The sequence below is a fragment of the Mesoplodon mirus genome (assembly GCF_964341445.2).
Source record: "Mesoplodon mirus genome assembly, chromosome: 3".
Taxonomy (NCBI): Eukaryota; Metazoa; Chordata; class Mammalia; order Artiodactyla; family Ziphiidae; genus Mesoplodon; species Mesoplodon mirus.
In genome coordinates, this window is record NC_138978.1 from 14,184,614 (window position 1) to 14,201,469 (window position 16,856).

The 16,856-nt window shown below is 46.9% G+C and overlaps 1 long non-coding RNA gene across 1 annotated transcript; it reads left to right on the plus strand.

The window, feature by feature from the left end:
* Positions 1-5,791: 5,791 nt before the first annotated feature.
* LOC309799764 lies at positions 5,792-9,683 on the plus strand. The gene is made up of 3 exons (XR_014293334.1): positions 5,792-5,916; positions 6,603-6,682; positions 9,637-9,683. It is a non-coding gene; the product is annotated as an uncharacterized lncRNA (long non-coding RNA).
* The last annotated feature ends 7,173 nt before the right edge of the window (positions 9,684-16,856 follow it).

Sequence of the window (16,856 nt, forward strand, 5' to 3'; positions counted from 1 at the left end):
GCTCAGGGTGGAGCTGAAAAGGAGCAGTACCGAGCAGAGCCGGATCTCTATGATGCTGCGGGAAAAGAGCAAGGTATGGCAGGGACAGGTCGGCCTGGGAACCACTCTGGGGCAAGCACTCCACCTGCATCATCTCTGTTCATCCTCACAATGACCCCATGCGGTCTATACTGGTATTAACCCCACCTTACAGTCGGGAAAACTGAGGCTCACAGAGGTGAAGGAAGTTATCCAAGTTCACTTGCATAAAGTAGTTGTGGCAGAACTTGAATCCAGGTCTGCCTGACTCCAAAGCTCCTGTGTGTAACCACTACCGTAGACTGCCTTCAAATCTTAATTGTGAAATTATTTAAGAAAGAATTGATCCATTAAATCAAGTTTGCCAATGATGTTGTTCCAACTTAAATTCTCATATTGATTTTTTTTTGTCTTTTTGTTCCATCATTGAGAATGTTTTTAAAAATCTCAACATGTTTGTAATTTGAGTGTTTCTTCTTTTAATATGAACGATGTTTGCTTTATATATTTTGAGGCTGTGTTACTAGGTGCATATGAATTTAGAATCCTAATACTTCCTGTAGAGCAAAACTTCAGATCATCATGAAATGTCCCTTTTCATCTCTAGTAGTGTTTCTCCCTTAACGTCTCCTTTGTCATTTAGCTTCATCACTGGCTTTCTGTTGGTTACAGTTTTCATACCATATCTTTTTCATATGTTCTCTGTCAATTTTTGTCTTAAGGTTTAGACGTATGCCTTCAAATAGCGTATCATTTTTACAAAATCCAGTTTGACAATCTTTGACTTTTAGTCCATTTATATTATGTAATTACTCGTGTCCTGGGGTTTAAATCTACCTTCTTGCTCAATACCAGATGTACCATCTGTGTTATGTTCCTTTCTCTCCTTTCTTGCCTCCTTCTGAGTGGATGGTTTTCTCTTATTCCACTTTCCCCCTCTATTAGCTTGGAAAGATTTCACTTTTTTACACTTCTTTTAGTAATAGTAAGACAATAGCATTCATCCTTGACTCACCAAACTCACACATTAATTAAGTTTTTCACTCTTCTACTATTCTCTTAGTAGTCATCCTGAAGACTACAATATGCATTCTTTTTTTTTTTGTTTTTTGCGGTATGCGGGCCTCTCACTGTTGTGGCCTCTCCCTTTGCGGAGGACACGCTCCAGATGCACAGGCTCAGCGGCCATAGCTCACGGGCCCAGCCACTCCGCGGCATGTGGGATCCTCCCGCACCGGAATACGAACCCATGTCCCCTGCATCGGCAGGCGGACTCTCAACACCTACGCCACCAGGGAAGCCCTGCATTCTTAACTTACCAAGAGGCAATAGTAGTTGATAATTATGCCCTTCTCCTTGACAGTGCAATGAGTTTCAAACACCTTAACTTCACTTAGCCCCTCCAGATTTATAAGCCATTGCTGTCATTTTCTAAACTCCTCTTGATACTTAAAACCCCACAAGACATTATTAGTGTTTTTCTATAGTCAGTATCATATCCACACATTACCCTTATTGTTGCTTGTCTTTTCTGCATCTCTGATCACCCACCTGGGTTCATTTTTCTTGTGTCTGAAGAATAGCCTTTAATGTTTTCCCTCATTGTGGCTCTGCTGATGACAAATTCTCAAATGTGCCTGTGTGTCTGTCTGGAGATGTATATTTAACCTTCATTCTTAAAACACATTTGACTGTGTATTGAATTCTACAATGGCAATTCTTTTCTTTCAGCACATTAGATACAGCATTAGATATGTCACTATTGTCTTGTGGCTCCTATTATTTCTATTTAGAAGTCATCTGTAAGCCTAACTGTTGTACCTTTGCATAATCTGTCTTTTTCTCCGGTTGCTTTTAAGATTGTCTTTTGCCTTGATTTCCAGCAGTTTTATTATGGTTTATCTAGGTGTGGATTCAGTTTTATTTACCTCGTTCAGAGTTCGTAGGGGCTTCTTGAATCCCTGGCTTGGTGTTTTGCCTTAGTTCAGGCGCTTGGGCTCTGTACCACACAGGCAGTGGGGAGCTACTAAGGCTTCTGAACAAGTGACTGATGCAATGACATTCGTGGACAGTAATTAGGGTGAAAATGATAGTTACAATTTCTCACGTACTAGGAGTTTCCTTGAACATTTCATCGCTTCATCTTCACAACAGCGCTGTGATCTAGAAATCATCCTCTCCATTTTACAGATGAGAAAGTCAAGGCTACTAGTTACTAGTAAAGTAACTAGCCCAATGGCACAGTCGGTTTTGTCTGACTCCAGGTTCGTCTGACTTCAGTGACCCTGGCGTAGCAAACAGCCACATGCTACTGTTTACACTGAAATTAATGAAAATTAAGTAAAATTTTTAGTTCAGTTCCTCCGTCACACCAGCCCCATTTCGAGTGCTTGATCCCCAGATTCGGCTGGTGGCTGCCGTATTAGACAACACAGCCTCGCTCAGAGTACCTGTACCGTTGCAGAAAGTTCTGTTGGACAGAGCTGCCTTACAGCTGGGTAACTCTCACAGTACCGTTAAGATTGCACTGGAAGAAACTAAACTCGAGGCGAGGAGGCCAGTTGTCACAGTCCAGCTTGCATGTGAGAGGGGTTGGAGGACAGGCGTGAGACCCCCGAGTGTGAGAGAGGGAGCAGGGCGGCTGTTGAAGGTGACTCTGAGGCTTGGGGATGGGAACGGGGGCTGTTCATGCAGAACACAAACAGGGGCAGAGTCCAAGGCTGGACTTGGCTTTTGCAGCACATGAAAAAGTCTGCTGACATAGAAGTCAGAGCATGTTTAGACGTGGGAGAAAACTAAGGCCCAGAGAGCTTAGATGACTTTTCCAATGTAACAGAGCTCAGCAGAGGCTCTTCCACTGGACCACACTACTCAGAAGAAAGCTCTTAAGGGCTTTTCTGGGTCTTTTATTATATCCCTGTGATCCCCCTCTTCAGATCCCTAAAAAAACAGCCTGTGAATTTGTTTCAGCACAAAATCTTTCCATTTATTTACGAGAGTTTGCCTCATTTCCTGTTAGTGCCAGGGCCCATATCTCAGCAGGTGCATCTAAAAACTGAGCAGCTGCGAGGCCTACACAGGCCAGCCAAGGGAAGCGTGGAGCACTCCCAAGCTTACCGTGCGTTGACTGTTACCCAAGCAAGGGGGGAAAAGTAGGCAAGCTTCTCCACTTTAAATGCCTTCCTTGGCAGGCTGCAATTCTTAATAGACATTGCTTTAGCAAGCCTCCAGAGAGGTTACCACCAGTGAGTGTGCTCAAAGTGGTAATGACAAACAGTTATGATAAGAAACCCAATCATAACATTTCCAAGTACCCATCACGAGTTAGTAGAACGAGACTGTACGGCGGACATTGCCGTCCCCCTTTCATAGGTCACAACAGTACTTAACACACTCACAGAGCCCTTAAGCACTATTCCGAACATTGAATCCCCACAAGAACTCTACGCAGTGATACTATACTATCATCCCCATTGGACAGATGAGGACACTGAGTCCCGGAGCAGTGAAATAACTTTCCCAGGGTCGTACGGCTTGTTAGGGACTGAGCTGGGATGGGAGTGTGCGGTAGAACATAGTTGAGCCCCGGGTGCAGAGCTCGGCCCTTTCCCGTAGGGGGCAACTCCCTGTGAGTCTGCTGCTATCCTGTGCATGCCTGTGACCCATGCTGCTGGGCTGCAGCTGTCCCTACCCCTCAGGGACTCCCCCACTGCCATTAGCACCCCCCAGAAGAGTTTCCCCAAAGGGCATGATGATCACATTAGCAGCAAGCCCTCGGTTTCATCATCCTTTCAGGTTGAAGAGAAGCTTCGGGAGGATTCCAGAAGGAAATTGCTTCAGCTGCAAGAAATGAGGAACAGAGAAAACCTCATTAAAGCCAATTTGGAAAGGGTAGTAGGTCAGGTAGGTGTGCTGCAGAGCCCCTTCATGGGCCCGTGCTCTCCACGGAATCCCGCACCCAAGCGGCCGGCAGGGATGAATGAGGAGGAAGATGGCCTGCCTTAGCTCACCCGCTTATTTTCTATACGAAGAAGTGTCTAGAAAGATCTAGAGCTGAGATTCTATCTAGATCTGGAGTCTGAGCTCTTAACCACGATGCTCTACTACTTCGCTATTAGTTACTAAGCTAAGCATCATTTTTCTGTGTTTTGAAGAAAGTTTCGTGAACCTTTGTCCCGCCCCCAAAGGTAGTGGAAATGACTCCTGCGTTAGTCCTGTCCCCCATCAGCTGCAGTTTCCCTTCCCCTCATTTCAGATGAGGATCAACAGTTCTCGGGAAACTCAGCAGTATTTGCTGCAAGAACAGTTACGGCAGCATCTGGCAGAGAAGGAGAAGCTGACCGAGGAAAGGCTACAGCAAGAGGAGAAGCTGAAAGCCAGAGTCAAGCGGCTAATGGCAGAGAAATCGGTAAGGTGGTCCCCGTCCTTCTCTTTACTACTGGAAACTGATGAAATGGGCTTTCCTATGAGAAACAGAGGGCACGTACTCAGATGGAGGAATCTCAGCAACTCCTTGTTGGGAGCTAAATTAATTAAAGAGGGTGAATGATGTAGGAGGAATTAACATGAAGCTTGAATCCTAAAACTCAGAGATCAACTTGAAGATCAACTTGAAGAGGCAAGGTTATTGAAATGTCTAGAAATGGTACTTTGCTTATATACCGCAGCTGATTTTATTGATACAAATCCCAGTCATTACTGCGGGTCCTGGTTTGTGTCTAAGTGTGTGCAAGACCAACCAATTGTATTTCAGTCTTTTGCTTTCTCTTCATGCATATCAGGGGAAACACATGGCCAAAACGGCTACTTACTTTTCCAGAAACCAGCCAATTAGAGGATAGTTAACAGTGGCACCTCTCAACTCAAAGGTGTCCACGGATCATATGGGGATGTTGTTGAAATGCAGATTCTGACTCAGCAGGTCTCGGGTTGGGGGAGCCTGGGATTCTGCATTTCTGAACAGCTCCCAGCTGGTACCGATAGCACAGCTCTGCAGACTACATTTTCAGCCACAAAGTCTTAGAAGAAGGTTTTCCCCAAGTTGGCCGATAAGAACCACCTGGGGCTTCCCTGGTGGCACAGTGGTTGAGAGTCCGCCTGTGGATGCAGGGGACACCGGTTCATGCCCCGGTCCGGGAGGATCCCACATGCTGCGGAGCGGCTGGGCCCGTGAGCCATGGCCGCTGAGCCTGCGCGTCCAGAGCCTGTGCTCCGCAAAGAAGAGGCCACAACAGTGAGAGGCCCTCGTACCGCAAAAAAAAAAAAATGCCCCTCCAGGGACTTCCCTGGCGGTCCAGTTGTTAAGACTCTGTGCTTCCACTGCAGGGGGCACGGTTTCGATCCCTGGTCAGGGAACTAATATCCTGCATGCTGCATGGTGCCCGCAAAAAAAAAAAAGCCCCTCCAGGAGCAAATTTGATGTGATTGTTCAGAGATGAGACCAGAATGACAACAAGTGGAAACCCAAGCTTAGAAGAATATTAGAAATAAAAAAGAAATAAAACATGGGGAGGGAACATAGGGGGGATCTCTTATTTATAGTGATGCTAAGTAGGTAGGAAAGTTGGAAATCTTCCTAGATGTGACTCTGTATTCGAAATGCAATTTTTAAATTCCTTCTCTGCTGAAGCCCTGTAATGATATTTTCCAAGGTACTAAGTAAGTGACAGGGTTTCTGCTAATCCATGATTTGTTCATGTTTCTTCAAATACAAGAGAGGGAGGTTGTGATCACTGATAAAGCTGCTGTCCTCACCATTCTGGCCACAGGAGCAGTCCTTCAGTGATCTAGGAGCCAAGTGCAAAGGGTCCCGACATGAGGAAGTCATTCAGCGTCAGAAAGAGGCTTTATCTGAGCTTCGTGCACGAATCAAAGAACTTGAGAAGGCCTGCTTGTCAAGTAAGTTTCCTCCTGCCTAGTCACCCCCTCTGTGCTGAGAACCGTGGACCCCAGACTTGAGGGTTCACTTTAGGGACTAACCAATTTGCCAGGACCACCATCTTCTATCCCCATCATTTCATAACTAAAAAAACAGAGTTATAAAAAAAGATGGGCAGGAAAAAAAATAGATGGGTAGGCATGAGCTCAGAGTCAAGAGCAGGCCTTGATATTAAAAAAACAGGATTTCATGAAAAACTCAGAACCTTGTCCTTCTTTTTCTTATTTCACTGTGGCCCAGTGAAAACTTTTTCATAGACGGATGCTGTGCAAGGACCAACCTTGGGGAACTTCCCAGGATAAATACCCTGTTTAGAGGGAATAGGGCTTTCAAGAAACCAAGCTTGCTGCTGGGTGGAGCCCTGGGCTAGGACACAGAAGCCTGGGTGCAAGTCCATCCTCACACCTGTGGCCGAAGGTTCCCCCTCAGTGCCCCAGCCCTGGGAGGCTGCAGCCTCATCTGAGCTGTGTGGCCTTGGACAAGTCATGTCACCTCTCTGGGCCTCGATGCCTCACCTGCCAAGGGAGGATGGTGAGCTCATTAGTACTGGCCTGTGGTAAGTGTCCAGTAAATAGCAGCTGTGACTTTTACATGCAGTAACTTCTTCCTGAGCCTTTCTTTTGAGTGTAAATTATTTCTTTTATAGATCATAAGGACCACATGGATGGATCATTTCTAGACTTAAAGACCCTCGGGATGGAAAAAAATGTTCGGAAAATATTGGATGTAAAACCTGACTTGCCAACTTTTTCAAGAGTAGAGATCGGAACGGTAACCAAAGAAACTTTGTCTCTGCATTGACTGACACGTGGGGAGGGTGGGCATGAGGACAGACACTAGCCGTGTGCCCTGGCACCACTGTATACATCATTGGTTCGAGGCCAGGTCCTCCCTGATGGGCTGGCACCTGTATGGACTGGTCGGTGCCTGGCCGTACCAGCGATCCAATGTTTGAATAGAAAGGCGGCTTCCCATCATGTACAGCATGATATAACATTGCACTGATGCTGGCCAGGTCAATCTCTGGGCCCTCCTTTTCACATCACATGTTATATTCTGCAGAAAATATCCAACAAGCTAATGTACAACAGTATGTGATGAGCTTGCCTAACATTTGCTTTTTGCTATAAACTGAAAAACATGAACACATAAAGGGCAGCCAAAGGGAGCCATGATGATTAAGAAGACACAAGTTCTAGAATCAGAGACCTGTGTCCTAATCCCAGCTCTGCAAGCTCTGTGACCTTGGGCAGGCTCCTAACCTTTCTGGGACTTCAATTTCCCAGCTGTAAAATGATGATGGAAAAATTAAAGGAGATCATTATGTAAAGTGCTTATCCCAGTGCCTAGCTCGTAGCGAGCACTTTAATAGGTGATAGTTATTATTATTAAACAGTATTTAAAGAGCATTATCCAAGAAAACCTTCCTTTCTTAGGGAGCATAGTTTGTGCTTTCCAGGATTTTCAGAAGTACTTTGATTGTTAGGTTGAAGGTGCTCTGTATCCTAAATGGATGTTTGATAAGGTGTTTGACTGACACATGACAATGGACAGCTCAGGCCAGCGTGGCTTGCTGCGGCAGCTGGTCTAAACCAGCTTTTGGAAAACATAATAAAGCCATCCTATCTGTACCAGCATTTTCTCCTACAATTTTTCTAGACATTTGCTCACACGTCTAGAGGTGTGAGTCTTCAGAAACGTGTTGGTCTTCCTGATAAAATTGAACCTTCCTTCTCTGAGGTTGAGAGTAGAGGGACCGTCTCCAGGTGGGGAGCTCAGCTGGATCTCACGTCCTGATGGTCCTGCTTCCAAGACCTTCTCCTTGGCAACAAGCCCTCATCCCACCACTGACACCACAGAGCAGGAAACCTCCTAACTCTCAATCCTCCAAGGTTGGCAGTAATTAAATGAAAGAGCAGGAGCAAGAATAGCTGACATCTGTGAACTGCTTACTGTGTGCCAGGCGTTGAGCTCAGCCGGCTCCATGCCTTATGTCATTTAACCATCATAGCAGCCTTGTGTCATAGTTACTATTATTGTCCCCATTTAACAGATAAGAAAAATTAAGGCTTCAGGAGGTCAAGTACCTCACCCAAGGTCACAGAATAATGATTGAAGACACACCAGGGGTGTGTCCCTGGTGGTCTGTCTGCTAGCGTGCAGAGACCGGGTGGGGACTGTGTGCTTGGATCCTGTAGCCCAGGCTCTTCCTTAGTGACCCTCCCCTCAGGAAAAGAGGGGGCGTCTGGAGAGGTACAGACGATGCAGCTCAGGGTAGCTGAAGACACTGAGCAGCATCTCAGGTTCTTTTTGCAGCAGATCTGCCCGGTTTATTGTCATCTTCAGATACCCTCTTTTATTCTCATCTCCATAGATACATAGACAAATATGTCCACGCTTATCTATCACAGTCACTTTGGGGGCCATTATAGTTTTTTAGTTGTTTTGTTTTTAATCTCAGAGGTTTTCAGGGTAGTGCCAACAAATGCTAGGGCTAAGAGGTGCTCATGGCAAGCATTAAAAACCAATTTATTTTTTAAGGAGGCTTATTATGGTTATTTGTAGTCGTTCAGTTCGGGTAAACTATTCAGACTGGTGGCCATTGCATGCAGTCATTTGGGCTTCCAGCAGCCAGCTGGCTGGTTGGGGTCTTAGGGAGATGCAGCTGCAAACACTATCTGCATTGTCTCTGGAAAGGGTCTGAAGTGATGCCCACCCACCAGGTTCCAGAGCTAGGAGAAGGTTGGGCCAAATTTTGTGAGGGTATGGTTTCTGCTGCACAGAAATGAGATTCCTTTAATAAAAAGGAGGGAGGCTATTTTCCACTTAACCTTCATTCGTTCATTCAACAAACATGCCCACTATGCACCACTCGGTGCCAGGTGCCATGCTGGGCACAAGGAGGGAGATAGTGAGCAAAAGCCGCATGGTCCCCATTTTTCTGGAGCTTGTCTTCTCAACATCAGCGCTACTGATTTTTTGAGCCAGGTAACTCTTTGTTTGGGAGACTGCCCTATGCATCGTGGGGTGTTTAGCAGCATCCTTGTCCTCTACCCACTAGACGCCAGCAGCAATTATGACAACCACAAATGTGTCCAGGCATTGCTAAATGTCCTGGAGGGGGTAGGGTGGACAGAGTCACCCCCGGTTGAGAACCACTGGCCTAAAGGGAAGACAGACGAGACGGTGGCCAAAGAACGGCACAAGTGATGCATCATTTCAAAGGCAGTCGTGCTCTGAAGGGGTAGGAACACAGTCATAAAGAAAGCAGTTCACAGAGTCAGACTGGATTTAAAACCAACTCTCTTGGCATGGACATATATACACACACACGCTACCAAAGGTAAAATAGATAGCTAGTGGGAAGCAGCTGCATCGCACAGGGAGAGCAGGTCGGTGCTGTGTGTCTACCTAGAGGGGTGGGATAGGGAGGGTGGGAGGGAGACGCAAGAGGCAGGGGATATGGGGATATATGGATACGTATAGCTGATTCACTTTTTGATATAGCAGAAACTAACATACCATTGTATAGAAATTATACTCCAATAAAGATGTTAAAAAAAATCAACTCTCTCAAATTATTCTTTCCAATTCTTCCATTATTCTTTGGGTTATTCTTCTTGATGTAGAAAATCATAATGGAATGCCAAGAGAGTTTTTCTTCTTTTTTTTTATTTCAGCCTCAAAATGGCCTTTCCAGCCCAGGGTCCATCATGGCCACTGAGAAGTTAAGGAAAATGGATGTGGCTGACGCTTTAGATCTTAGTGAAAAGCTGGTAGGTATACCCAGCATCAGTCCCCTCCTGTCCAAACCTGCGTGCCCTGCAGATAGTTTAAACATCAACGCCGCATACATGTTTAGTTGTTACAGTAGCTCCACGAGACCCATCTCCTATCCCAGCATGGGCTGGAAATTGCAGAGCCCAATTCCTTGCAAGACTGGGTAGTAAGAATGAATGTTTATGTCTGTTGTCATTCCCCCTCCCCACTTCCCCCCAATTCTCAAAAAGGCATAGTGTAAATGGATGCGGGGGAAAATGAAAGTCGTACTAAAAACCCCAAATGCACTCATTTGCAAAGCATGTGTTTCTTCTCTGCAACTGCAGAAAATGAGTGAAACAGAATTAGACGTTTGCCTCCTCAAAGTGGTCACCAGCGGTCTTGGGCCAGGCCTCTTACCTGCGAAATGCTTTCTCGTAGTACATGGACATGAGCAAAACCCTCGGGAATTTGATGAACATCCAAGGTATGTCAGGTCACGTGTCCATGAAACACCTCTCCCCAAAAGAGAGGGAGAGAGTCTACCAGCTTCGAGAAATAGACCTGTACCTGGTGTTTGATAAGATCACCCTACTCAAGAACCAGCTGCAGAGAAAAGAGGAGCTTTTGAGACGATACGAGAAGGACATTGAACAGCTCAAGTATGGCCCATGTCCCCGGCAAAAGGCCCAGGCCTCCATTCTCCAGGCTAAACCTCGGGGCAGCTGCAGACCCGTAGGGACCAGGACAAGAGGACAGAGGCCTGGGTGTGGAGGGGGGAGGCGGGATGGTGACTCACGGCCTGATGGACCCAAGTCTCTGGGCAAGAAAGCAGCAGTTAAAGTACCCTACTGCTAAGGAATAAGGTGCACCTTTTATAAATGTGTCTGATGTTTCACCATGTGTGTGCTTTTCGTAATTCCATCCTATTTTCAGTGGTATCCGTTCCCCGACCCTCTCTGGAAAATTGGGAGGGGCTGGTAGCATAACCGTTGCCCCCTTCATGCTGCACGTCCACAGCCAATGGGCTATTTATTCTGCCCTCTAGTCCCCACATCTTCAGCCTTCCCCCCACTTGTAAGGAAACCGCGAAGCCAGGCATATATGGAAGTGTTCTGAGGATCTCCCAGGTCGGGAGCATTGGTGGTGAGTGAGAAAGCTGAGGAGAAAAGAGACTTTGTCTCCCCTGTGTGCTCAGGCAGAGCCAAGTGTCGGTTCAGATGTACCAGTCACAGGTGGCAAAGCTGAAGGACATCTCCAAAGAGGCCGAAGAAAAGGCGCTGCTGAAGGAGGCCCTGGCGCACATGGAAGAGCGGCTGCACCAGGAGAAGAGGGTCACCAGGGCGATCAGGCAGCAGAAGGTGAGAGGTCCCTGCTCGGAGCAGAGCCTCTGAGGCTGCCCCTCAGCTCCCTTTAGAAACAGCCAACTGAAGTCCCAGTGGGATCCAGGCAGCACAGAATGCATTCGCTCATTGCAAAGGAAGGTGGCAGAATAGCTTTAGCATTAGGCAGACTTAGGTTTAGACTCTTGTTCTGCCATTTACTGTGTGACTTCAGGCAGCTTTTCTTTTTTTTTTAACATCTTTATTGGAGTATAATTGCTTTACAGTGTTGTGTTCATTTCTGCTGTGTAACAAAGTGAATCAGCTATATGCATACGTATATCCTCAGATCCCTCCCTCTTGCGTCTCCCTCCCACCCTCCTTATGCCACCCCTCTAGGTGGTCGCAAAGCAATGAGCTGATCTCCCTGTGCTATGCAGCTGCTTCCCACTAGCTATCTGTTTTACATTTGGTAGTGTATATATGTCCATGCCACTCTCTCACTTCGTCCCAGCTTACCCTTCCCCCTCCCCATTTCCTCAAGTCCATTCTCTACATCTGTGTCTTTATTCCTGGCTGCCCCTAGGTTCATCAGAACCTTCTTTTTTTTTTTTTTGTAGATTCCATATATATGTGTTAGCTTAACCTCTCTGAGACTCATAGTCTAGCTTGCCTCTATTTTTTTTAACTTTCTTTTTTTTCATTTAATATTGGAGTATAGTTGATTTACAGAGTTGTGTTAGTTTCAGGTGTACAGCAAAGTGATTCAGTTATACATACACATATATCTATTCTCTTTCAGATTCTTTTCCCATATAAGTTATTACAGAATATTGAGTAGAGTTCCCTGTGCTCTACAGTAGGTCCTTGTTGATTACATATTTTATATATAATAGTGTGTATATGTTAAACCCAAACTCCTAATTTATCCCTCCCCACCACATTTCCACTTTGGTAACCATAAGTTTGTTTTCAAAGTCTGTGAGTCTGTTTCTGTTTTGTAAATAAGCTCATTTGTATCATTTTTTTTAGATTCCACATATAAGTGATATAATATGATATTTGTCTTTGTCTGACTTACTTCACATAGTATGATAGTCTCTAGGTCCATCCATGTTGCTGCAAATGACATTACTTCATTCTTTTTTACGGCTGAGTAGTATTCCACTGTATATTTGTACCACATCTTCTTTATCCACTCCTCCATCGACATTTAGGCTGCTTCCATGTCCTGGCTGTTGTGAACAGTGCTTTCTGAGACTCATAGTCTAGCTCGTCTGTATTTTTTTAACTTTTGATAATTCGTGTATTTTATCTTGTTCTTTCTATCCAGATAACTATTTTTTCTACCAGTTTTATTGAGACATAATTGACACACAGCACTGTACTGAGCTTAAGGGTGTCCAGCATCATGATCTGACTTCCCTGCCTCCTGCAATGATGACCACAATCAGTTGAGTGAACAGCCCGAGTGTTTTTAAAGACGGCGCTTCTGATTTTCATTGTTCTGCCAGGTGCCAGGGATACACCGAGGAATAAGCTCTCTGAGAATAAAGATTTGGGTTTGCTCTTCTGAGTAGCCAGAATAGTACTCCAGTCTTTCTGACTTGGGGCTGTGTATTTGTACACGCATGCTTGCGTGTATCTGTGTACATGTGAGTATGTGCTGTGTGTTTGCATGTGTGTGTATTTGCATGTGTGTGTTTGTTGCCTGCATGAGCTCTAAGGAGGCCAAGGTCATAGAAGGGTGCCCTTCTCCTCAACCAGGAGGTGATGGTCAGATAGTTCCTTGCAGAAGCCTGCCCTCCATCCTGCCAACCTTCCAGGCAATAGGTTTCCAGACAGCAGGCTCTCTGGCTTAGAGCCCCAGAAATGAAAAGTGGCTGTCCTGCTCTGAGGGAGCCTGGATGCGGTGTTTCCAGTGCTCACTGCTGTGAATTAAACATCACAGGCCTTAGTCTGCATGTGTCATCGGGCTGCCTCAGGCAGAGGACAGTTTCCTTTCACACCAAGCAATGCCAGGGAGAGCTGGGCCAGTGACAGAGTTGTGACTTTCCCTTTGATGTGCCCTCTGGAGAGTTCACCCCTCTCCGAAATGCCCCCCACCCCCACCCCCAGGGCTTGGCAGACTAGGCCCCAAAGCAGAGACACCAGACCACAGAATGGGACAGAGAAGGGCCCAAAAAAAACCATTGTCATGTACTGAAAACCTGAGGATTTACATAATCAGGCTTCACATGCATTATTCATGGGCTGCCTCATTCACACACAATGCAAGGGACATGCCAGCTTGTTTGTCAGGAAGAAAACAATAATACATTTGAAAGTTTTGCTGGATCCTAAAGGGCACTTGTATACATCTGTCTTGGCATCCGTTCCTTCCAGGGAGTATATCTTCGTTGTCTTTAAGCAGAAATGAACAGAAAGTAGAATTCCTCTTTTCTAAGGTTTACACTTAGTATTTTCACAAGGAGCCTTAGTTTTTTAGCCTTCTGTATAAAACTTTGAAACTCTTCAGCCGTTCACAGAGGTGGCAGGGTTGAAGCACTGAGATGAAATTACACACCTTAAGCTTCAGAATTGCCCCCCCCAAAAAAAATGGAGTTTGTAGTTTTAATGTTTGACCATCTCTTCACCAAGCAGACCTTTCAAGAATCAAAAGTCCTATTTCCACACTAATATCTCTGGCTGTGAAAATGAGACTTGGTATAAGATGCTGGGCCTTCACAGCGAACTGGGCCTGTGGCTCTGTCCATGTGGCAGAGGGAAGGGAACCGCGGCCCAGGCCGTGCTCACTCGAATCCACATCCCACATCCCTCGAGAAGCCGGCAGTGTCTCTCAGAGTTCAGAGGCCAGATTTGGAGTCAAACAAATAGGGGTCAAGCCCCACCGCTGCCCCGAATGACCCTGAGTAAGTGGCTTGACCTCTGTATCCCAGGTTCCTCAACAAAAGCAACCAAAAGTGTTAGCAAGGGGCCTACTGCGTGGGGCAGCGGGAGGGTTAAATGGCAAAATGCCTGCAGTGCCTGGCACATCACAAGCCCCGTGTCTAAGGGGGAAGAATAGGCAGCTCCTGGATGGGTGGGGACTCCTCTATTTCTTTCAGGGAGCTTCCTGCCAGCTGACGCCTTCCGCGGTCCTCCCAAAGCCGCCAGCTCTTATGGGACGCGCTCTTCTCTTTGGTGAATACGACTAGGGCCACGGCCAAGAAAGGACCCAGATACCTTTTGTGAATGGGTTAAGGCTGGGATATTCAAGAGGAAATTTTTAAATGCACAGAAGTTGCCACTTGGGAAGCACGCAAGCCCTTTCTCAGGGCTTGAAGTGGAAGAAAGGCTGAAGGGCACCGGCTGCTTCTGGCAGGAGAAGCCGCTCAGCTCTCCTGCCAATCAAATCTCCAGCCAATCAAGTCCTGGCTTGGGGGCGTGACCACCGCTTTGCCCTGTGGTCTGAGCCAGGAAAACCCCCTAACCTTCCCTCTGCTTAATTAGCTCAGGTCCCTCTTCTTTAAGATGAGAATAAAAATGGCACCTAGCTCGTAGCCTTCCCAATGGGAGCTTGTATACAAAAGCCTTAGCACATAGGACCACAAAGCATTCACCCTCTCCTACCATCGTCATTATCCTCACTATTCTCTTTAACTCACTATCTTCCAAGATTTCCTTGGGCCCAGGTATTCTCAAGATTCTGGCTTCCTCCGTGCCACTTGTGTGTTTTGTTTGTTTGTTTGTTTGTTTTTGCGGTACGCAGGCCTCTCACTGTTGTGGCCTCTCCCGTTGCGGAGCACAGGCTCCGGACGCGCAGGCTCAGCGGCCATGGCTCACGGGCCCAGCCGCTCCGCGGCATGTGGGATCCTCCTGGACCGGGACACGAACCCGTGTGCCCTGCGTCGGCAGGAGGACTCTCAACCTCTGCGCCACCAGGGAAGCCCCACAATTGGTAGATGTTGTGTAGGAGGAGCGTGGGATGGGAGGGGCTTGGGGTGGTGCTCTTCCGCCCACAATGATGAAGTAGAACCATGTGGCCAGGCCTATGCAGCCTATGGATAGAAGAAGGCTAAAGAAAAAGACCCTCCCGCACCCCCTTCATCACATCCCAGTGTGTTCAGTAAAGTTCAGGAAAAGCAGGTGCACAGGGGCCAGGCTCTGCCCTTCAGTGCCCAGCTGCCCACTGATGGAACTTAATCCAGGAAGGAATTTTGCAGCAATGTTCAAACTGGGGTTCCCTTGAGCCTTTGGGTGCCATGGACGGGTGTGACTCTCAAAGCACACACACCTTTCTCCCGCCAGAGAAGCTCTCCATTATCTTATACCCCAAGTTCCTCATGGGATTTTGCTTGGATAAACGGTTCTGCAAAAAAAGAGGTGGGGGATGGGGTGAGAGAGAAGAAGGCTGTTGGTTTAAAACTAACCCCTGCTTTATAATATCTGGGAATTTGGATAGTGATTGTCTCAACTGAGTTTGTGATAAATACTGAGTGGCTGCAGGCTCGAGGCCTTCTCCACGGAAAATGCCTGGAGGGCAACTGTCAGTTCAATACGGGCCCATCAGCCTTCACGGACAGTCCTCTGAGGGTAGAGTTAGCATCCTTCTGGGAGAATGGAAGAGTCTTGTAAGCACCTATGCCCTGTCCCAAAAGACAGCCTTATTTCCTCCCTGAGTTTTGTGACTACCCGGTAGGGTTGCCAGATTGAGGGGAAAACAAACGAACCAAAAACACGATGCCCAGTTAAATTTTAATTTCAGATAAACAACAAAAGCTATTCAGTATAAATGTCCTAAATATTACACGGGGCATATTCACACTCACAAATTTGTTGGCTTCATTCTGAAATTCAGATTTAACTGGGCATCCTGTATTTTATCTGGCAACCCCTCCAACATTTACTGAGCACCAACTAGACACCAAGCAGGGAGGTTCTGAAGCAGGTGTCGCAAAATGGCAGCCCACAGATATATTCCATTTGGTCCATGGGATTTTTTTTTTAGTTACATTTCAAACTAGGGCAGTTTCCTGGAATACTCTGGATTTCCAGCTTCTCTGGGAAACTTGGAAGATCTGGCGACCCTAGGCCCACAGACCCACAAGCCACCATCACAAGCCTCCATCTTCCAGGCCCCTTAGAAAGGCGCTGGGCTCATGTGTTTGCTGCTGTCCACCACCACCCCAGCTCACTTCACCCACTTCTTTTACTTTCCTGGCCGCTGTAGGAATCAGGTTGGCGACCCCAGTGGATGCTCAGGGCTCTAGGAGAACGTCTCCTTCCTGACACCACTGCACATTCACCTGCGGAGTGTCGGTCTGCAAGGGAGACCCCAGTTCCCTCTCACTTTTGTGTCTCCAGTGCCTAGGGGATGCTCTTTCTTTGATGAGCTGCCCCTGAGGTGCAGGGTCTTGAGCAGATCAGGGTCAGCAATAGTAATCAAACCCCAGGGGAGTGGCAAGCTCCAGGGTTTCAGTGATGCTGGCTTCCCAACAGGCCCCTGTCGTCCCTGCCAGGGAGGTTAGCCACTGGGGCTTTCAACATTTCCACTGGGTGGAAAGCCACTGGACATCTACAGCCTCTTCCACTGATCTAGGAGGCTCTGCTTCCAGCTAAAGCAGATCTGTCCTCCAAGAAGAATACAGTATCCTTCATAGCCTTCTTGGTTGACCACCTCCTTCTCTGCTGGAATATGGAACAGAGATTCCCTAAAAGGTGCAGCAGGACAGTGTAGCGTTACCCCAAAGCCACACCCCCTTCTGCAGACCTCTATCCTCACCTCCTCACCTAGGAAGGCTCAACATTCCATCCAAATGGGTAGCATCTGAAAGTTG